We start from the raw sequence: 23,054 nt of genomic DNA, 5'->3' as shown, positions 1-23,054 counted from the left end.
TAACTTGGTGAGGCGTTTGGGTGCCTTAGCAACATCCTCGGCCTGAAAAAATGATTTATCCACCACAGTTATGCTGGCCCCAGTGTCCCTAATGGCAGGAGTCTCCTGACCATTCACCTGGACACTGTCCTTATAATACTCTTTAGTATTATCGGGGATAGAATTATAGACATCTAAATTCTGTTGTTCCCACAACCCCAGAGATACTAAAGAAACGCTGGCTGAGACTCCAATGGGTTCGTCAGCTAGCAGTAGAAAGTTTCCACTTGCCATTTGGACTTCCTCTTCTGGAGCGAAGGCTAAGGAGACAAGCTGGACCCCTGAAGGTTTACCCTTACATCTGGGATCTCCTTTCACGTGATCAGTCGAGCCACAAACAAAGCATTTACCGAATGCTTTCTGGAATGACGGCTTGTTCTGACCTCCTTCTGGTTTGGCACCAGAAGACACACTATTCTGCTGTGTTTTTCCCGGTGGCTTACCCTTCTGGTTTTATTTGGGGCCCTCTTTGGAATGTGAGTTATTCGAATTCTCTTTTGAGTCTTTTTTAGGCTGTTTTCCTTCGTCCTTTTTCTGAGTTGCCCCATAATCCTTATGAGTAGCCCTGTTGGCAACCCTTAAGTCAGCAGCCCTAGCTAGCTCCCTGGAATCCAATTCCTTCGAATCAGCCAAGTGCTGCCTGAGCTCAGGAGAACAGGCATCATAAATAGACTTCAACATAAAAAGATTCCTCATACCCTCATAAGTGTTCACTTTGTAACCCTTAATCCATCCCTGTAAGTTCTTCAACCCTTCACTCACCCAGGTAGCCCAAGGGGTACCATCGTGCTTTTTGAGGGTTCTAAACCTCTTAAGATACTGGGAAGGGGTCTTCCCGAATCTAGCTATCAAAGCTAGTTTCACACTTTCGTAATCCGTCTTATCCGCCTCCCCCAACTCCATTACCACATCAGTCGCAACAGGAGGAAGCCTAGAGAACAACCAGGGAAGCAACGCATTCCCGGTGATGTCCTGGAGCCCATGATTGTATTCAAACAGTTTCAACCAATCCAACACATCCAATCTCGGTTCATACATACCCACTAATTCCTTCGGCATCCGGGGTCCATTTGGGACTGGAGCTCCTAGAGGAACCAGAGGAGAGAGAAGCATTTTCCATAGACAACCTTTTCATCTCTAACTCGTGATTAAGTTCTGTTTCCCTGAGTCTCAACTCAGCTTGCTTCTGCTCAGCCTGGTCATTCATCCGTCTGAACTCGAGCTCTTGGTTTCGTTCAGATTGAGCCAAGAACCGTTTGTATTCTAGATCGAGCTTCATTTTTTCAAGTTCAAAATAAGCAGGGTTACTCGTGGGACCTGGTATGGGCCCCGTAGGCACAGCTGGTAAGGCAGGTAGAGGAGCAGGGCAGACAGTTTCGTTAGCCTCACCGCCCTCGTCAGCCTCTTCATCGCTATCATCAGAATTACGATTCAGATCAACACCATCACTGTTATCTACAGTCGCTGGAGAGATTGGTTCCTCTGAACCAGTACCCAGACTTTGGTTCGCCAGTAATCTCTCGATTAGTTCTAACTTCTTTCCTCTTACAGAAAGATTCTCTTTTCTACAGAGAGCTCGCAGACCCTCAGTATTTTCACCTGACAAAGACTCTTGACTGTAAGTTTCCATCGTAGACATGTTTTTTGAAAGTTGCTTTTTGTGCAAAGTTTTGTGGTTAGTTATCCTACAGTGTCAAAAAGCACTCTAAACTGTATACTCGATACAAATCCCACCGCTGTACACCAGTGTTAGGCGGAAACCTGTGCAGTTCCCTCTGGGACCACTGCAAAAGATTTAGGACTACAGGCGTTTGGCGGTGAACCCACTTGGTAGCAGTCTGTACCACACAGATTCACTTGGTAGCTGTGACTGAGCAGTCAGACTTCCTTCAAGAAGAGTTGAGCAGTATGTGGAGTATACAAAATAGGGCAATTCTTCACAGCAAGACAAGTAAACACGCAACAAGGCTTAGTGTAAAGATATTACGGTATTTATTTATAATGAAACATCTATGGAAAACACTAAGGCAAATCACGGCAAACAAATCAAACACAATTACTCTACGAAGTAGAAAAACGATCAATCCCCCTAGCAATATATCGACAACTCTAGGTTCTACCGGTACCACTTATTTTCAGACAGAGGTGTATACCTCAACCTAGATGACACTCGAATATTAGTTAGAACGGGAGAGAAAAAGATACACAGCTTACGAAATCAACACAGTTCGATCCTACGCGGATAAAATGCAAGGCAAGAAGGCAAGAATCACAATAGGTCATAAAGTTCAGAGGCCAGGCCCACTCGGTGAGAGGCAAGGCGCCATGTCCCAAAAGTCTCTAGCGAAGATGCATTCAAGTCTTATAGCAAATTGTTATCGGCAGGTTGAACCAGTCAGAACAATGAATGAGAAAAGCTTGGAGGCGACCCAACGGAACGGAGAGGATTAAGACACCTCACTCGAATCGATCAAAAAGGGAAGCCAGGCGGACACGGTACCTTGTTGTGGAGGGCAGCTCCGGCGGGGGCAGTAGTTCCTGGTGGTGGATGCACGTCGGGTCTTTGCCAAGAGTAGAGATGATCTCGTCGTCGAAGAAAAGTGAAGTCCGGTGCACCACCAGGGAAGAGACCAGCCCCGGAGTGCTCCGTCACAAGGCACCACCTTTTGGTCGCGGTTTCAGGGGTAGTGGCTATCCAGTTGCCGGGGTGCTTCTGCATGGGCAATTCAACCACCGCGTCGTGAGACGAAGAAAAAGCAAAGGGGACTGGTTGTTCCCACCAGTCAGGGGAAGAGACGCTCCGGCAGGGAGATCTCCTCTGTCGTCGGGAAGTGGTGAGTCGGTTCCGCAGGGCTCCACCGGAGGTGTCGTCGTGCAGGTCGGCTCAGCGTTACCCTCGTCGGATTCTTAGGTCCTGTGGCGACTTCTGAAGATCCAGTCCCAAAAGCCCTGCTTTTATGCAGAAAACCCCCATTCATTCAGCCTAGCTGTCAATCAACACATGCTAAGTGGTGAGCGGGAACGCTCACCACTTGGGCCAATCACTCCAGAGTGGGACCTGAGTTGGCAAGGCAACTCGGTCCAGGGTGCCTAAACCCCCTCCCACACCCCTGTGGTAACCCAGACAGAATGGCACCACTTTGGAGGGTCTCTGTCCAGAGGCCCGCCAAAAGTGGAACAAAGGGCTCAACCTTTGGTTTAGGAGTCACAGCGACGAACACAGACGCCATTTTAAAAAACCAAGTTCTGGCAGAAAATACCATCCGATAAACTTATTTAAGATAAGTAGACCGGTGGTACGTTAGAGATTAACGAGAAAAAGTATTAATCTCCAACAATGGGACGAATCCCATAGGGTTATGTCCGGGGTCGAACATAACAAGTAGTTTCCACTGCCACCAGCCAAAACTCGACGAGGGGGGACGGGACAGTACCCCCTCGAATAAACAGATCAGGAGTAATCGAATTACCCCTACTAGTACGTCCACAATAAGATGGTGTGTACTAGTTCTGTTAGTAAATTTAGGTCTAGTAAAGCCAATGGTGACTTTACATGCCCGGGGAGACAGTAGTCAGTCCTCGGGTATGGAGTCTATGGTGGAGGTTCGCTAGGACGCCCCAGTGTTATGGCACGTAGGGTGCGGTGTAACACACATAGAAAAACATATGAGACCCTATGGAGTAAAAGACCCCATAGCCCATCGAACACATTGACATTTCAAGGAATTGCACACATACATGTCCAAGAGTGGGAGAAAAGAGTCTCACTCTTGGCAGGATGGAAAAAAACAAACTCCAGAAATCCAGCAAAGCTGCTGGGGGACTCACTAGGTTAGGAAATTCAGCCCAAACAGAGAATTCTCCCTAACATCTCTTTGGGTCTGTTCCTTGGTGTGCGGAGATCTTTCCTTTCCAATGCGTGTGTTTTCTCCTCTGCTGTCTTGACAATGTACTCAGGGTAGCCTCTTTCCTTATATCTTTGCGTCATCAGTTGATTTTCTTTCTTGAGTGTATCAGTTGTTGAGATGATCCTTTTTAGTCGGAGAAATTGACTATAGGGCGGATTGTTCTTTAGATGTGCAGGATGATGACTCATAAAATGTAGCATGTTAATAACGTCCGTGGGTTTATGGTAAACGTTTGTGATTATTCCTTCTTGGCCAATCTCCAGTTCCACGTCTAAGAAATGTAGTTTGGGGGTTCCGAATTCCATCATAAACTTGATTCTGTCATGGACTGAGTTGATATATTGCAGGAATTCCTCCAGTTCGGTGTGTATCCTCTCCATATGACAAAAACATCATCAATATATCTTTTTCAGGTAATGATCCTTTCACTATATTTTGTCGGTATTAGAATCCATTTCATCTCTAGGTGGTACATGAATAAGTTGGCATAAGCAGGGGCCATAGCTGACCCCATTGAAGTTCCTGATGCTTGTAAGTAGTATTGAGTCTTGTATCTGAAATAGTTGTTGACAAATATAATTTTGCTCAACTCCATAATGAAGATTTTGTTGGCTTCACATTCGTTCCGTAGTAAAGACCATTCCAGTGCTTCCAAACCATCTTGATGTGGGATGCATGTTTTCAGGCTCTGTACATCAAATGAAACCAGTAAGTCATCTCTATTGATGTTCGTTAAGGTGTCTAGATGATTGAGGAAATCTGTGGTATCCTTGAGATATGTAGAGGTAGTTTGTACTATAGGTTGCAGCGCTTTGTCCACATAGATTGCTAGTGGATTGAAGACACTGTCAGTTCCTGCAACAATTGGTCTAAGAGGAGGTTTTGTCAATTTTTTATGTATTTTAGGCAGTCCGTAGAAAATCGGAGTGATGGGGTGTTCATTGCTTAAAAATAGTTTAGTTTTGTTGGAAATCCATCCTTGGTCCTCTGCTTCCTCAAGCGTAGTCCCAATGATGTTTGAAATTTCTCTGACCGGATCATGTTCAATTTTCACGTATGTATTTTCATCTGTTAGGAGTTCCAAGATCTTCTCCTCATAGTAGGTTGTGTCCATAATAACTATGGCACCCCCTTTGTCTGCCGGTTTCAAGGTAAGACTTCTGTCATCTGAAAGATTTTTGATAATTTCATTTTGCCTTCTCCTAGTATTGTAGTTTCTTGATCTGGTGAAATTCACCCTTTTGAGATCCTTTGTCATCTGTTCTTCAAACATTCTGATAGTTGTGTTATTAATTTGAGGGTCAAAATGACTCTTGGGTTTCATTTCTAAGTATTGATGTGGTTCTTGTGCAGTGTTGATTCCCATTTGTGAATCAAAGAAAACTTTAAGTCTCATTTTCCGAGCTAGTCTGTGGAGATTGATTTTTTCTTCCAGAAAATTAGAGTTCTGAGTTAGTATGAATGTTAAACCTAAATTCAACGTGTCAGTTTGATCTTTAGTTAGTGGTTTTGATGAGATATTAACAACTAGTTTGTTCCATGGTCTTAGATTTCTTATTGCCTCTTCGCGTTGTCTTTTGTCTAAAAAAAACAACGGGGTGGCTTGAGCCTTAGAGGTTGTCGCTTCTTGTGATGTATGTATAATCGGTCCCCTCTTTGTGCTTTCCGCGTTGATGACTTCGTCTCCACTAGTGGGTATTTCGCTGCTTGAACCACTTGGTTCTTGTCCAGGTGCTGGTGTTTTCCGATTTTGTTGTGGTCTTCTACCCGGTGCTGTCCTACTTTGTGCGTAGTACTCTTGCCAGGAGTAAACTATGTCTTGTAGATAATCCAACGCATCTCTTCTGAATTTACGGACCTTACGTTGTTCTATGTCCTTTTTGTAGTCATCCAATGTTTTGTTTACTTCCTCTATAATCGTTGTTAATTCTTCTTTGTTTTTGAATTTAGATAGTTGTTCTGTTAGGTCCTCAATTTCTTTGTCAAGTGTACTGACAGACTTCGCCAATTCTTCAATGGTCAGTAATACAAGATCCAGCGAGCATTTATTTAAGATCTGCTCCCATTTCTTCACAAATTCTGGGTTATCCTTACACATTGTGGGTCTTAAGTAAACTCTTAAACCTCTCGGGATTCTTTGTGCGCGATAGTATTGCGCTAACCTGGTGGCATGTAGCTTTTGCGCTATCTCCCTTCTGATAACCCTCTCCAGTTGTATAATGAGTTTAAGTGACGTTAACAGGACACGCAGGACTGTCATGATGGAAGAAGAAGGGCTACCAATGTGCTGACAGCATGCCAGTGCAGCACGCGCCCCTATTTGACAGACTCATAGACACACTACAACTCCCATCAACCATCGCTGCAGACAAGTGCCAAGCCCATACGAGGGGGGAGGAAATGGTTTCCTGTGCCAACTGAGCTGTAGATGTAGAAGCATAAAGGGCAGCAAACCTCTCAGAGATAAGTGAATTTGATACTCCTCCCAACAGACACACACAAGTGTGTTGCATGGTAATGCAAAAAAGGTTTAATTCACTTCCCATCAGCCAAATAATGGAATTACAGGGATGAGCACCAGTAGACGAAAAGGAATTGTGGATAATGAGGGGGAGTTCAAAATCCCCCACTGATGCAATTTAGTGACAAGAGAGTACTGGAAGGCGGTCATGCCCCTCACATTATTGCAGCCAGCCATACCGCAGCTGCATTTACCAACCCACACAAGTAAAAAGAATCTTAAATCACACACAGTAGAAGACTTGTTCTGTCCCAACTTGGTGTAGCATGTTGTGGCATTCATGTACAACTGCATTGTTTGCCAACTTTTCACAACAGGACACACATGAGTAGTGAGACGAGCAGTACCTCGGCCTAATGGGACTTTTCAACATCTATATATAGATTACGTGGACATGGTTCAAAATTGCAACTTCTTCAGTTCTATGCTAGTGCTTATATGACAATTTTTTCGATTTATTGAAGCTGGTCCATGCACCCTCACAATGCCACTTGGGCAGTGTGAGAAATCATCCGGTCTGATAAAGGACCACACTTCGTAAATGAAGTGTTTGAGGATATCACGATCCTACTGGGAAAAAAAGCATACGTTTTCCTCCATGTACCACCCTCAGGTGAACAGGCTCTTTGAACACCTCAACGGCATGCTCAAAGTAAACATTTCAAAAGTGAAAATGATTCTGAAAAAGGGATGGCTTCACTGCCTGTCCATAGCCCTTTTTGCATTGCAAGTTTAGGCACATGTTTTCCAATTGGACCCAGGACCACCTTCAAATTCCATTGTATTGCCAACCAAGTGGTGCACAAAGCGGACACCACATTCCTACAAGAAACGATTATGCCTTACCACACAACTGGCTCCCTAAGGTCAACCACTGCCCTCCTCCTAGTAGTTCCCTCCTCCAATTTGGCCAGGATCAGAGGGTCCACCTACTCAATCCTGGTGCCAACTTTGTGGAGCTCACTGCCTCCCCGCATTAGACACAGCGAAGACTACATGGTTTTCCCAGAAGGCAATCAAAACCTGGCTCTTCACCTAAAAACAAATAAGGGAATTGTGTAAATCACTCGAATTACCACCATGATGTCCTATAAATGAAGTGTTTGAACATATCACAATCCTACAGGGAATAAAGCATGCATTTTCCTGCACATATCACCCACAGGCAAACAGGATCTTTGAACGCCTCAACAGCCTGCTGAAAGAAAAACATTACAAAAGTGAAAATGACTCTGAAAAAGGGATGGCCTCACTGCCTGTCCATACCACTGTTCACATTGCACAATCAGCCTGCCTCTGACCACCATTTAATGGAAATGATGGACAGGCTGATTGCGCAATGCGAACATGGCTATATTCTTTTCATTCAAAGACATCAATGAACTAGAAGTCATCGACCTCATGAAAAATATCAAACCCTCTAACTGCAAAGGTGATATATGCCCAGACCCTCTAATTAAAGACTGTGCGGGCACACTTTCACCCTTCCTCACCGCCTTCATAAATGCCTCCTTCGTGGCTGGGTCTGTCCCAGCCTGCCTTAAGGAAGCATGGGTATGCCCCCTTCTAAAAAAAAAATCACTTGACCCTACATCCCATATCAACTACAGACCAATAACCACTGTCCCCTTCTTGCTAAAAACCCTGGACATAGAAGTCTACCTACAAGTCCAACAGTTCCTTGAACCTAGCAGCCTCCTCGGCCTCCGACAGCCATGGAACCAAAACAGCCTTACTCAACTTAAAACATCAGAGGGATGACGTCAAGGACTTAGGCAAACCTGCCCTACTCATCCGTATGGACCTATCAGCGGCCTTTCACCTCGTAGATCACAAAATCCTCTGCCACCAACTGTCATCCTCAGCACACTTCACCCCCAATGCAACAGCCTGGATCACATCATTCCTCCATAGCAGAGCCATGAGAGTCTTCTCTGACCAAGCCTGTGCTATTCCTGATATCATGCAATCTGTAGTGTCACAGGGATTATGCATATTCCCAACGTTACATAACATCTTTATCAGACCACTCTTCAACATTGTGGACTAGTTCTGCATCACCTACACTAACTACGCTGATGACACACAAGTCCTCCTCCCGTTATCAGGTGACCACGAGGCAGACGCCAAGACCCTCAATTCTGCCTACTCCACCATCCACGCATGGATGGAAGAGAACTGGGCGTGCTTGAATGGAAATAAGACAGAACTAATCTTGATTGGATCCACTGAAACACTAAAGAAATTGGATAACCAATACTAAGTCTTCACTATTAACAACTTCCAAATCCCAGTTTCTTATGCTGTAAAAACTCTTGCAGTCTACTTGGTTTCCATCCTCTCCATGTCAAGGCAAGTCAACGCCATTGTGTCCTTCGCAGCCAACTACACAAAGCTTCTTAATGCAGCCAGACCCTTCCCGACCATCGAAAACCGCCTTACCATTGCAAGAGCCTTTATTGGATCTCGACTAGACTCTTTGCTGGGATGTCAGCAAGAAACCTTAAGAAACTCTAAACCATCCAAAATAGCACTCTATGTGCTTATATTGGCACCCCCAAAAGGGATCACATCTCAGCTGCTAGAAAGTAAGCCCACTGGCTACCCATCAAATAATGTGTCCACTTCGAAACACTTGCCCTAACCCACAAATGCATCAACCAGACAGCCCCAAGCTACCTATCACAGAGAGTAAACAGATCCTTCTCCTCCAGGCCAACTAGAACACCATACGCAAACCTATTCATAGTGCCCAAAGTTAAGCGAGCCAGAGCGGGCAGCACCAGCTTTACTTTCATCGCTGCGTTGCAATGGAACTCCTTGCCACTCCACTTTAGAACAGAACTATTTCACCTCTTTTTCTGCAAAGCTATCAAGAAAGTGCTATTTGCCTGAACCTGATTGTTGATTAGCCCATGCACATAATATGTTATGTAATGTACATTATAACAATACACAATGCAATGTAATGACTATATATGCAACACATTATGTATGCTCAATGAAACTAAGTTGTTTTCTCCATGCAACAGCGCTTCGATTCCTTCAGACTGTTTGTGCAGTTTATAAATGTAAAACATGTTTTAAAAAAATATGGACAGGTAGTGAAGCCATCCCTTTTTCAGAGTAATTTTCACTTTTGGAATTGTTTCTGTGAGCAGGCAGTTGAGACGTTCAAATTTCTGTTCACCTGCGGGTGATAGGCGCATGAAAATGTATGCTTTATTGCCAGTAGTATCATGATATGCTCAAACACTTCATTTACAGGACAGGATGATGCATGCGCCTCACACTTGCCCCTCCCACTAGAGGATTGATGGATGCCCAGAATGCTTGCATGTTTGGGTAATGAGGTGTCTGATTACCTAGCTTCGAAAATGGCCAGTGCTTTTTTTATCTCTCAACAGCTAAAGGCACGGCAGGGGAGGTTGAAGAAGAATGATGAAGATGACACATCAGTAAACCCATAAGAACTGCTCAAAGCCTTACCCCTTTAACCCGAGGGATCGGGTCCTTGTACGGAACTTGCATATGTGCCGATTTGATGGTCCATTTACTGTAGAGAAAGGCACTGATAAAGCTGCAAAGTTGGTAGGGAAGATAGCTTGGAATTACCTGGGAAACATCAAGCCCTGCAGAGGTAAGACCGCCCCTTGACCAACACACACAGACGCAAGAAGAAGACGAGGGACAAATTCAGACACATTCCAGAACTAGAGCTAGACAGGAGCATACAGAAGACTAGTTTATGTACACATTTTACAATTGGACCCCAAATTCCTATCTATTAACGACCAAGTGTTGCACAAAGCAGACACCAAATTCCTACAAGAAACAATTATGCCTTAGCGCCCAACTGGCACCCTATGGTCAAGCACTGCCCTCCTCCTAGTTGTCCCTTCCTCCAATTCGGCCAGGATCAGAGGGTCCATCTAATGAACCCTAGTGCTATCTTTGTGGAACTCACTGACATCCCGCATTAGACACAGCGAAGACTATATGGTTTTCTGGAAGGTACTCAAAACCTGTCTCTTTACCTAAGAACACATAAAGGAATGCCATAAATCATTCAATTTGCCACCACAAGCACTAGGCTGGCGTGTATCCTGCTCAATAAAGACCTTTCATACACTCTCAGGCCACACAATATCTACCCCATCACCTGGAGCCTTTGCCCCAGACTTGAAACCTGATTCGTAGTGGCACCCTTGTACTTGACAGAATTGATTTGTTGCCTTCCCCCTCAGGAATACTGTATGCTCTGAGGCCTAGATTTATCTATTTCCAATAATCTGGACCCACTGTGCTAGACTCAGAATCCAAGCACTAATATATATATATATATACTTATATATTTTTTTTATAAGGCACTCTGAACCCGGAGGCATCTAAGCGCTGCTTAATATTACCCATGGTGAGTGGTGCTCATTTATCGACCTACTGTTAGGGAGAATTCTCCAGAATGGCTAATTTCCCTTACCTACTGAGTCCCTCAGCAGCTTTGCTGGATTTCTAGGATTTATATTTTCACCTGGTAAGAGTGTGAGCCTTTTTCCCACTCTTACATGTGTTTTTCTGAGTGTTTTATATTTTTGTGTTCATAGACTGTGGAGCCTCACCTACTCCATAGGCATACTCTTTTTAATGTGTGTCACACAGCACCTTTAGTGCAGTGACACAGGGTTGTCATTTTCAGACTTCCCACTTTAAACTCCTTATTTTGGGACTGACTATTGTCTCCCAGAACATGTAAAGTTGCCATTGACTTTATTAGTCTTTTTAATTTCACAGACCCAGCACAAACTATCTTCCAGAGTACTGGAAAGCGTTAATAGTTATCCCTTTTTGTCTGCCTCTCATGGAACATTATTTTGTTCCCCTTTCTTTAAGATTTGGCTGGTGGCAGTGGTATCTACCATTTTTTTCCTACCGCAGACTATGAACATAGCCTTGTACTGTTTTAGGCTAGTTAGTAGCCTCGAACTTTAATCCACTGGACCCCTTTTTTTTCTTTTTTTTATTTACTTGTACATAATCAAAATACATGATTTTTACAAGGCTGAGATCTTCCTAGAAAATCTTGAATGCCGATCTTGCTTAAGAAAGTTCCCGTCTATTGTTACATAGACATCATGTGTCACGTACGTGAAGAAATTCTATACCACGCCCCATGGCACCCTGAGGCAATTCAGGGCGAGGAGATAGGCAAGGTTAAGCCAAGCCCAAGGGCGTTGATTTTACTGAACGCTGCTTCCATCAGTTTAGATGTCGCTATTGTCCAGCGGGTTTTTTTCCCCTGAAATGAGACGACACCACCAAGTGTCTTCTTCAATCAAACGGGAATCGATCCAACAGGGAGACAGAAAAGCAGAACGTTCTTGCGTTAAGGAAGGGCAGTTCAAAAGTAGATGGCGAACTGTCTCTGTGGAATCAGGGGCATTGCAAAGTCTACAGATTTTTATTGGTGATTGGTGTCTTATTCAAAAAAATTGCTCTTGTATGAAGTAAGTTCAAGCGGGTTCTTAAAAAGGTGGACCTTAGTTTCCTGTCTGGAAATTTCAGGCAATAAGCTAATGGAGCGTTTAGCATATTTAACGTCGGAGGAAGATGAGTCAGGAGCTTACATGCCGACGCTTGATCATTGGTGGTTATCCAGTCCTGGATTTTCAGTTTTTTGGTGACTCTTTGGGGATTGGAAATGAGATCGTCCGTGGTACACTCTAGCTCCTGTAATTTCATTTTTTGGAGGTCAATCCATTTCAGAAGAGTCTTGCATTTTGATGAAGCCATCTCTTGAGCTATGACATTAAAGATAGGGAGCCCATCTTTTATCAGAGTCTTTCTGAATAGGGCCAGTGTGGACACACTCACAGTGGCACCCAGTGATAGCAGGCCTAATTCTCTTCGCAAGGCCACAATAGGCACAGAGTTAGGGAGGCCAAGAGCTGATTTCCAAATGAAGCCCTCTAGTTTCTGCCAAAAAGAGGTTGGTATGGTAAGCAAGGCATCCATACCATAAGTCAGGGCAGGAACCATTTTGCCTTTGTAAAAGTTAATGGCTGGGACCAAAGAAAATTTGCCATATTTGCGGTCCACCATTCTCAGTTGTGAAGTTAAATGTTTAGCTTTTGCCCACAGCTGTTGTTGCATTTTAATGTCTTGCCTGCTATCGTCAAGAATCACTCCGAGATATGTGAACCGCGAGACCACTTCGATATTAGTTTTGTCTACAGACCAGGACCTGATGTTTTTCGTCAGCAGTTGACCTTTAGAGAATATCATGATCTTGGTTTTCAGCTTATTTATGGACAGATTATTAATTTCCATATAGCATGCTAGATTCTCCAGCTGGCGTTGAAGGCCAATGTGTAACGCTCACCTGATTCCCACGGAGGCGCGGGTCTTGGCAGGAAGGTGTCTGTAACACGAAACGTGATGTGCAGGATTCGGTTGGCTTCTGGGGTCGAACCTCTCCGCACTGTGTGTCGGACTCGAAGGGTGAGGTTTCTGCAGGTGAAATAATATGGGGGTTAAAGGTCTGGGTTGTGAATGTCCCTATCTCTCTCCTCCCAGCCTGACTGTTGAGCCCCCCTCCCAGGTCAACGTGCTCACCTTAGATAGGTGAATGCTGGGCTCTCCATCTGCGTCTAGTGCAGGGTGCCGTTGCCAGTTCCTTCACTGGTGAAACGTTGGCCTCTTGACTTCAGAGGATGGGTACCGTCGTTGTCTGCACGACCGGTAAGTTTCTGGACACCTTTAGTCTTTATAGTCTTTTTATGCGTGGCGGTGAAGCGCCTGGAATTGTGTAAGTATGGCAAGCGCTCTTACTGTCTCTTTCTTTGTCTTTGCAGACGACGATGCAGAATGAAGAAATCCGGAATTCGCCGCGTGCCGGTAAGTGTAACACTGCTGTTGTCTATGAAGATGCAGCGTGAAGAATCCGGAATGCACAGCGTGCCGGTAAGTAGAATAATGCTGTTTATCTTTGCAGGTGAAGATGCAGCGTGAAGAAGCCGGAATGCACAGCGTGCTAGTAAGTATGATAATGCTGTTTATCTTTGCCGGTGAAGATGCAGCGTGAAGAAGCCGGAATGCACAGCGTGCCAGTAAGTATGATAATGCTGTTTATCTTTGCCGGCGAAGGTGCAGCATGAGACACGGCCGCTGCCGATGGATCAGGTAAGTAAGCACTGCGTGTTAAAGTTTGTTCTGCTAACCTGTTGTTTCTGGTCTTTTGCAGGTGCTGATGTTGATCGGGTACAGGAATGGTAAGTATAATTCTTGCAGGTTCAGGATCCAAAGAAGAAAGGCTGGAACAGACTCGGTGAGCGTTCTGCTGCAGATGCAGAATAACGCGAAGCACGTTTCATCAATCGGGTGTGGTTTAAATAGCCTAGGAGTGATGAGGCGTCTCCTTCCACGGCCCCGCCTAGGTAAGAAAAGAGTTCCTGCTTCCAGAAGAGTTCCAGTGCTGTATCCAGGGAGTGGAGCTGCCCTACCCAGGTAAGAAAGTAGTCCCAGTTCACCGAGGACTTCTAAGAGTCTGGTAAGTAAGCAGCATGGTCTGCCGCAGGTAAGTCCACCCAAGCACCTTCACACCAATGATGAGCCCGGTGCTTCCAGTGCCGGGACCTATGCTTCTGATGAGCCTGGTGCCACCGGCGCCAGGACAAGGTCCAAAAGGTCCCTGTGGGGACCGGCTGGTGCCTAGGATCAGGGTTAGGGGCCTGCTTCCAAGGACGTTGGGCTGGTCCTGACTCCTTGGAAGCAGTGATCCTGACAGTATCCCCCCTCAAGGCCCCTCCTAAGTGTGTCTTTCCCGGGGGCTTTGGCTTGTCGGGGTGATTCAGATGGAATCTCTTGACCAGACGAGGTGCGTGGACATGTTCTGAGGGTTCCCAAGACCTTTCCTGGGGACCGTATCCTTTCCAATCAACCAGATAGTATAATTTAGACCTGGAAATTTTGGAGTCTAGGATGTTTTTCACTTCGAATTCGAGTTCTCCGTCTACCAAAACGGGTTCTGGGAGTTCAGTCAATCGGGTTTCTGGTTGTACTGGTTTTAATAAGGAGACATGGAATACTGGATGTATTTTCATATGCGTAGGTAATTCCAATTTGGCAGCCACCGGATTAATTATGGCAGATATGAGGTAGGGCCCAAGGTATCTCGGGATGAAAGTGCGGGGTCCTTTTAAAGGCAGGTGCTTAGTGGATAACCAGACTTGATCTCCTACAGCGTAGTGAGGGGCTTCTTTACGGTGCCGATCGGCTGCTTTTTTGAATTGAGCTTTAGCTCTTTGCAGATGGGCAGTGGCTTCCTTAAAGGCACAGGTGATCTCCGAATGCAAGTGATGCACAGCAGGTGCTTCAATTTCTTGGGGAGGATCCAGGTTGGAGGTTCTAGGATGGTGTCCATATAATAGGAAAAAAGGAGTCTTCCCGGTTCCAGAATGATTCGAATTATTGTAAGCGTATTCAGCGATCCAAAGAATGTCCTTCCAGGGTTTTTCTGTTTGTTGGAGCATGCAGCGTAGATATTGTTCTAATGCCTGGTTTGTCCTTTCGGTTTGTCCGTCAGTTTGGGGATGGTGACTGGTCGAAAGTCTTACATCAACTTGGGCTAGACAACAGCAACTGCGCCAGAAGTGGGAGATGAATTGACTTCCCCTATCGGAGACTAAAACCGAAGGAAAACCGTGTAAGCGAACGATGTTTGCCAAGAATTCCCGGGCCAATACTGAGGCTGAAGGCAGACCCTTCAAGGGTATGAAGTGAGCCATTTTCGAGAATAGATCCACGACTACTAAGATGGTAGTATATCCCAAGCATGGAGGTAAGTCTGTGATAAAATCCATGGACAGGGTATGCCATGGACAGGGAGGAATGTCAAGTGGCTGTAATAGGCCGGCTGGTTTTTGCTTTTGACTTTTATTCTGGGCACACACACCGCAGGAGATTACAAAGTCTCTAATATCCCTTTTCCACGATGGCCACCAGAAATGTCTTTTAATCTTTTCCATGGTTTTGGTAATGCCAGGGTGCCCCTCCATTAGAGAATCATGATAACCGGAGATTACTTGTTTTTGTAGTTTCTCACAGGGCAAGTGCAATCGTCCTCGGAAATATGGTAGGTCTTGATCTACTGAGAATTCTTTTCCCTTTAATTGCCAATCCTGCAAATCGGTCGGAGTTAGGAGCGATTTCACCGTGGTCTTGATGTCTTCAAAAGATTGAGTGCTGACCAAACCCAAAATCCTTTGTTCTGGGATTATGGGTATTGGATCTGGATTGATCAAATGTTCATCTACTCCCATCCGGGAGAGGGCATCCGCCTTTCCGTTCTTACTACCTGGTCGATAAGTAATTATAAAGTCAAATTCTGCTAGGAACAGAGCCCAGCGAAGCTGTCTGGAAGACTGAGCTTTGGCTGTCTTTAGATATTGTAAATTGCGGTGGTCAGTCATTACGGTGATGTGTGTCTGGCTCCAAGAAGATAATGCCGCCAGGCTTTAAAGGCCGATTTGATGGCCAAAAGTTCCTTGTCTGTAATTGAATAGTTGATCTCAGGAGGCGAAAACTTGCGGGACCAAAAGGCAACCGGATGTAGTTGGTTTGTGACCGAATCTCTTTGTGATAACACTGCTCCCATAGCAAGACTAGAAGCATCCGTTTCCATGATGTAAGGAAGTTCTGGGCGAGGATGTTTTAAAACAGGTGCAGAAATGAATTTAGCTTTTAAGTCTTGAAAAGCTTGTTCCGCTTCAGTAGACCACTCAAAACGTTTGTTCTTTTTCAACAAAGCGGTGATGGGCTGGACTATCCGGGAAAATTCAGGAATGAATCTGCGGTAAAAGTTAGCGAATCCTAACATGCTTTGAACTCCTTTTACAGAGGTTGGTGATGGCCACTTGATAATTGCATCAACTTTCTTTGAATCCATATGGACTCCGTTAGGTGACAATATGAATCCCAGGAACTCGACTTCCGTTTCGTTGAAAACGCATTTCTCAAGCTTAGCAAAAAGACTATGTTGACGCAATCTCTCGAGAACCTTTTTAACGTGTCTCTGATGTTCTTCTTCAGATGATGAATATACAAGGATGTCGTCAATGTAGACAACTACACACACGTCAATGAGCTCTCTAAGGACATCATTCATAAAATATTGGAAAGCAGCAGGAGCATTACACAGTCCAAAGGGCATCACTTGATATTCGAATAGCCCGTATTTGGTGCGGAAGGCCGTTTTCCATTCATCGCCCTCTTTGATCCGTACCAAGTGGTAGGCTCCTCTGAGATCCAGCTTTGTGTATATACATGCATCTTTGACTTGGTCCAGGAGTTCAGGGATCAAAGGTAACGGGTATCTGTTTTTAACAGTGATCTGATTCAGGGCGCGGTAATCTATGCAAGTCCTAAGGTCTCCTTCCTTTTTCGGAACGAAGAACAAAGCCGATGAAGCTGGGGATTTTGAAGGACGGATAAACCCGTTAGCTAGGCATTGGTCCAGGTACTGTCTGAGGTGAAGGTTCTCTGGCTCGGTGAGGGCATAGATCCTGCTGCAAGGAGGAGTTGTTCCAGGTATCAGATCTATTTGACAGTCGTAAGACCTATGAGGAGGTAGGGTGTTAGCTTGATCCTTCTGGAAGACGTCTTGGAACTCCTGGTATTCAGGAGGTAATTTGAGAATCTCCTCAGAAGAGATCGCCGCTAGTGAAACATCAGGTCGAGGATAACAAGTGGTAGAACACTCTGGAAACTGAACCGTCTTTGCTCGCCAATCAATCTGAGGATTGTGCTTCTCTAACCAAGGGATTCCCAGAATGATCTGGAACTGAGGGGCCTTGATTACATCGAACACTATTCTCTCCCGGTGTCCATTGTGACTCAACAACGTCACTTCTTGGGTGGCATATTGCTCCGCTGTCAATGTAAGCTTCAATTGCATGCAAACGATCCGGACGTTCAGGACTAATGAGGACCATGGGTATCACGAAATGCGAGGTCACGGGACAGATCTTAACGCTCGGCAAGAGGACCTCTACTCTTGTCGGGCGAGGTCGTTTCCCTGCTCAGAATTTGTGGTACAGGTATCAGCGGCTCCTACAGTCTTCTTAGCTGATTTCACGGGGCAGTCCCGAAGAAAGTGTCCTGAATTACCGCAATAGAGGCATAATTGCAGCTGCCTTCTTCTTTCCCGCTCTTTCTGGGTCAACGGTCCTCTCATGCCCCCTATTTGCATGGGTTCCACAGTGTCAGCTCCCTTATTCGAGGTCTGTGGTTTAGAAAACACTCGGGTATCAAATCTTGAACGATCTGCCTTCCTGTTCTGTAGTCTATGGTCCAGTTGGACAACTAAGTCAATATAGTCCCAACATTCTTGTGGAGGATTCAAAACTTGCGCTAGCACATCCTTGAGCTCTCCACGCAGGCCTCTGTAGAAAAGCGTTATTCTCTTGTCCTCGGGCCATTGTGTTTCCACTATGAGTCTATTGAAAGAGGCTATATAAGTCAAGAGGTCTTGGTTACCCTGTCGTAATGAGAGAAGTTCATTGTCCAAGGCCTGCCCTTGTGCATGTCTTGCGAACAGTTTCTCCATGCTGGACTGGAAGGCTTGAAAATCGAGTAAAACCGGATCATCCTGGGTGACTAAAGGGATCGACCAATCTGCAGCGCTGCCACTGAGATAAGAAAGCACGAAAGCCACCTTGGCCTGGTCTGTTGGGAATGCAGCTGGTCGACATAAGAAGTGCAGGCGGCACTGGTTGATGAACACTGCGAATTTCTTTGGATCACCAGCAAAGCGTTCGGGCGGAGCCAAGGGCACATTACCGGGCAGATTGATTTGCACTGGATTTGAAGCTGATGCAGAAGGATAACTCCCTCCTGGAACGGGCAAAGGTGTCTGTCCTGCCTGCGTTTGTAACAACTGCCTAGCAAGGTCCTCTGTTCGCTCCTTAGAAATTATCAGTTCTCTTCTTAGAGAGCTCGTTTCCTGGCGAGCTGCATGTACTTCTGCTCTTAATTCCCCAAGCAACTGGGCTAGTTGATCAGTATCTGAGGTTTCCATTGCGCCTGGGTAGGAGTTTTGTGGTCGCTTCGCGTTCTGTGACGCTCACCTGATTCCCACGGAGGCGCGGATCTTGGCAGGAAGGTGTCTGTAACACGAAACGTGATGTGCAGGATTCGGTTGGCTTCTGGGGTCGAACCTCTCTGCACTGTGTGTCGGACTCGAAGGGTGAGGTTTCTGCAGGTGAAATAATATGGGGGTTAAAGGTCTGGGTTGTGAATGTCCCTATCTCTCTCGTCCCAGCCTGACTGTTGAGCCCCCCTCCCAGGTCAACGTGCTCACCTTAGATAGGTGAATGCTGGGCTCTCCATCTGCGTCTAGTGCAGGGTGCCGTTGCCAGTTCCTTCACTGGTGAAACGTTGGCCTCTTGACTTCAGAGGATGGGTACCGCCGTTGTCTGCATGACCGGTAAGTTTCTGGACACCTTTAGTCTTGATAGTCTTTTTATGCGTGGCGGTGAAGCGCCTGGAATTGCGTAAGTATGGCAAGCGCTCTTACTGTCTCTTTCTTTGTCTTTGCAGACGACGATGCAGAATGAAGAAATCTGGAATTCGCCGCGTGCCGGTAAGTGTAACACTGCTGTTGTCTATGAAGATGCAGCGTGAAGAATCCGGAATGCACAGCGTGCCGGTAAGTAGAATAATGCTGTTTATCTTTGCAGGTGAAGATGCAGCGTGAAGAAGCCGGAATGCACAGCGTGCCAGTAAGTATAATAATGCTGTTTATCTTTGCCGGTGAAGATGCAGCGTGAAGAAGCCGGAATGCACAGCGTGCCAGTAAGTATGATAATGCTGTTTATCTTTGCCGGCGAAGGTGTAGCATGAGACACGGCCGCTGCTGATGGATCAGGTAAGTAAGCACTGCGTGTTAAAGTTCGTTCTGCTAACCTGTTGTTTCTGGTCTTTTGCAGGTGCTGATGTTGATCGGGTACAGGAATGGTAAGTATAATTCTTGCAGGTTTACTGAACGCTGCTTCCATCAGTTTAGATGTCGCTATTGTCCAGCGGGTTTTTTTCCCCTGAAATGAGACGACACCACCAAGTGTCTTCTTCGATCAAACGGGAATCGATCCAACAGGGAGACAGAAAAGCAGAACGTTCTTGCGTTAAGGAAGGGCAGTTCAAAAGTAGATGGCGAACTGTCTCTGTGGAATCAGGGGCATTGCAAAGTCTACAGATTTTTATTGGTGATTGGTGTCTTATTCAAAAAAATTGCTCTTGTATGAAGTAAGTTCAAGCGGGTTCTTAAAAAGGTGGACCTTAGTTTCCTGTCTGGAAATTTCAGGCAATAAGCTAATGGAGCGTTTAGCATATTTAACGTCGGAGGAAGATGAGTCAGGAGCTTACATGCCGACGCTTGATCATTGGTGGTTATCCAGTCCTGGATTTTCAGTTTTTTGGTGACTCTTTGGGGATTGGAAATGAGATCGTCCGTGGTACACTCTAGCTCCTGTAATTTCATTTTTTGGAGGTCAATCCATTTCAGAAGAGTCTTGCATTTTGATGAAGCCATCTCTTGAGCTATGACATTAAAGATAGGGAGCCCATCTTTTATCAGAGTCTTTCTGAATAGGGCCAGTGTGGACACACTCACAGTGGCACCCAGTGATAGCAGGCCTAATTCTCTTCGCAAGGCCACAATAGGCACAGAGTTAGGGAGGCCAAGAGCTGATTTCCAAATGAAGCCCTCTAGTTTCTGCCAAAAAGAGGTTGGTATGGTAAGCAAGGCATCCATACCATAAGTCAGGGCAGGAACCATTTTGCCTTTGTAAAAGTTAATGGCTGGGACCAAAGAAAATTTGCCATATTTGCGGTCCACCATTCTCAGTTGTGAAGTTAAATGTTTAGCTTTTGCCCACAGCTGTTGTTGCATTTTAATGTCTTGCCTGCTATCGTCAAGAATCACTCCGAGATATGTGAACCGCGAGACCACTTCGATATTAGTTTTGTCTACAGACCAGGACCTGATGTTTTTCATCGGCAGTTGACCTTTAGAGAATATCATGATCTTGGTTTTCAGCTTATTTATGGACAGATTATTAATTTCCATATAGCATGCTAGATTCTCCAGCTGGCGTTGAAGGCCAATGTGTAACGCTCACCTGATTCCCACGGAGGCGCGGGTCTTGGCAGGAAGGTGTCTGTAACACGAAACGTGATGTGCAGGATTCGGTTGGCTTCTGGGGTCGAACCTCTCCTCACTGTGTGTCGGACTCGAAGGGTGAGGTTTCTGCAGGTGAAATAATATGGGGGTTAAAGGTCTGGGTTGTGAATGTCCCTATCTCTCTCCTCCCAGCCTGACTGTTGAGCCCCCCTCCCAGGTCAACGTGCTCACCTTAGATAGGTGAATGCTGGGCTCTCCATCTGCGTCTAGTGCAGGGTGCCGTTGCCAGTCCTTCACTGGTGAAACGTTGGCCTCTTGACTTCAGAGGATGGGTACCGTCGTTGTCTGCACGACCGGTAAGTTTCTGGACACCTTTAGTCTTTATAGTCTTTTTATGCGTGGCGGTGAAGCGCCTGGAATTGTGTAAGTATGGCAAGCGCTCTTACTGTCTCTTTCTTTGTCTTTGCAGACGACGATGCAGAATGAAGAAATCTGGAATTCGCCGCGTGCCGGTAAGTGTAACACTGCTGTTGTCTATGAAGATGCAGCGTGAAGAATCCGGAATGCACAGCGTGCCGGTAAGTAGAATAATGCTGTTTATCTTTGCAGGTGAAGATGCAGCGTGAAGAAGCCGGAATGCACAGCGTGCTAGTAAGTATGATAATGCTGTTTATCTTTGCCGGTGAAGATGCAGCGTGAAGAAGCCGGAATGCACAGCGTGCCAGTAAGTATGATAATGCTGTTTATCTTTGCCGGCGAAGGTGCAGCATGAGACACGGCCGCTGCCGATGGATCAGGTAAGTAAGCACTGCGTGTTAAAGTTTGTTCTGCTAACCTGTTGTTTCTGGTCTTTTGCAGGTGCTGATGTTGATCGGGTACAGGAATGGTAAGTATAATTCTTGCAGGTTCAGGATCCAAAGAAGAAAGGCTGGAACAGACTCGGTGAGCGTTCTGCTGCAGATGCAGAATAATGCGAAGCACGTTTCATCAATCGGGTGTGGTTTAAATAGCCTAGGAGTGATGAGGCGTCTCCTTCCACGGCCCCGCCTAGGTAAGAAAAGAGTTCCTGCTTCCAGAAGAGTTCCAGTGCTGTATCCAGGGAGTGGAGCTGCCCCACCCAGGTAAGAAAGTAGTCCCAGTTCACCGAGGACTTCTAAGAGTCTGGTAAGTAAGCAGCATGGTCTGCCGCAGGTAAGTCCACCCAAGCACCTTCACACCAATGATGAGCCCGGCGCTTCCAGTGCCGGGACCTATGCTTCTGATGAGCCTGGTGCCACCGGCGCCAGGACAAGGTCCAAAAGGTCCCTGTGGGGACCGGCTGGTGCCTAGGATCAGGGTTAGGGGCCTGCTTCCAAGGACGTTGGGCTGGTCCTGACTCCTTGGAAGCAGTGATCATGACACAATGGGCGTTTGCTCAAGCAGAATCATGTCATCCGCGTATAACAGGCGGGACATCTTCGAACCACCAAAATTCAGAGGAAATGATCGTATCATGCATTCAGACTCTTAGAAATCTCCTAGAAAGGCAACAAAGAGTGCCGGTGCCAGCGGACAGCCTTGCTTTACCCCTCTATTGGCTGAAATTCCCTTAGATAGGGACCCTTGTTTATTGAGGCGAACACTTAGCGTGGTATTAGTGTGGAGTGCAATTATTGGGTTAAGGATGGCATCTGGACAATTCCAGTTTTTTAGCTTTTTCCACAGCAGCACTCTGTCTACTTTATCAAATGCCTGTGAGAGGTCGATGAATGCAGCGTAGACTGTCGGTGCCCCTTGTTTGATTTTAGCCTTCAAGATGTTCATTATGAAGATGTACACGCTGGTGCTTCCGTTCTTCTTGAAGCCAACCTGGAAGGTATCTCTGCAAGGAGCCAAGAGCGCCCAACGCCGGAAACGGTCCAATAGGAGCGATGCAAATAGTTTCCCCAGGATATCCAGCAGTGCTATAGGCCGGTAATTGCCTGGTTCTTCACGACTTCCCTTTTTAAAAATGGGGATCACGATGGCTTTGGTCCACGATAGAGGAATTTTCCTACTGTTGGCACAATGTTTGAAGAGTAAACTTACGAAGGGGACCCATTCCTTGATGTAGGTTTTTAGATCCAGGTTCGAGAGACCATCGGGACCCGGGGCTCTGGAAGATTTCAATTTTTGAATAGCCAATGATATGTCTGTAGGATCCGACAAATCAACCCAAGATGTCTGCAGCAGCTCTATCTGCAGATTTATGGTGGATCTTGGCCTCGTAAAAAGGACTGTGAAGAATTGGACCCAGGCTGCTTCCGACACTGCGTTGACCAAGTTGTTCTGCGTGTTACGCTGAGAGTGATTTATCAGATTCCAAAAGTCTGCAGTTTTCTTCGTGATAAGGGCTCTCAGCATTATTTCTCCGTTATTTTGATAAATGACT

Source organism: Ambystoma mexicanum, chromosome 5p (assembly GCF_040938575.1).
Source record: "Ambystoma mexicanum isolate Mex_15411 chromosome 5p, UKY_AmexF1_1, whole genome shotgun sequence".
In the NCBI taxonomy this organism is placed as follows: domain Eukaryota; kingdom Metazoa; phylum Chordata; class Amphibia; order Caudata; family Ambystomatidae; genus Ambystoma; species Ambystoma mexicanum.
This window is presented reverse-complemented; position numbering follows the sequence as displayed.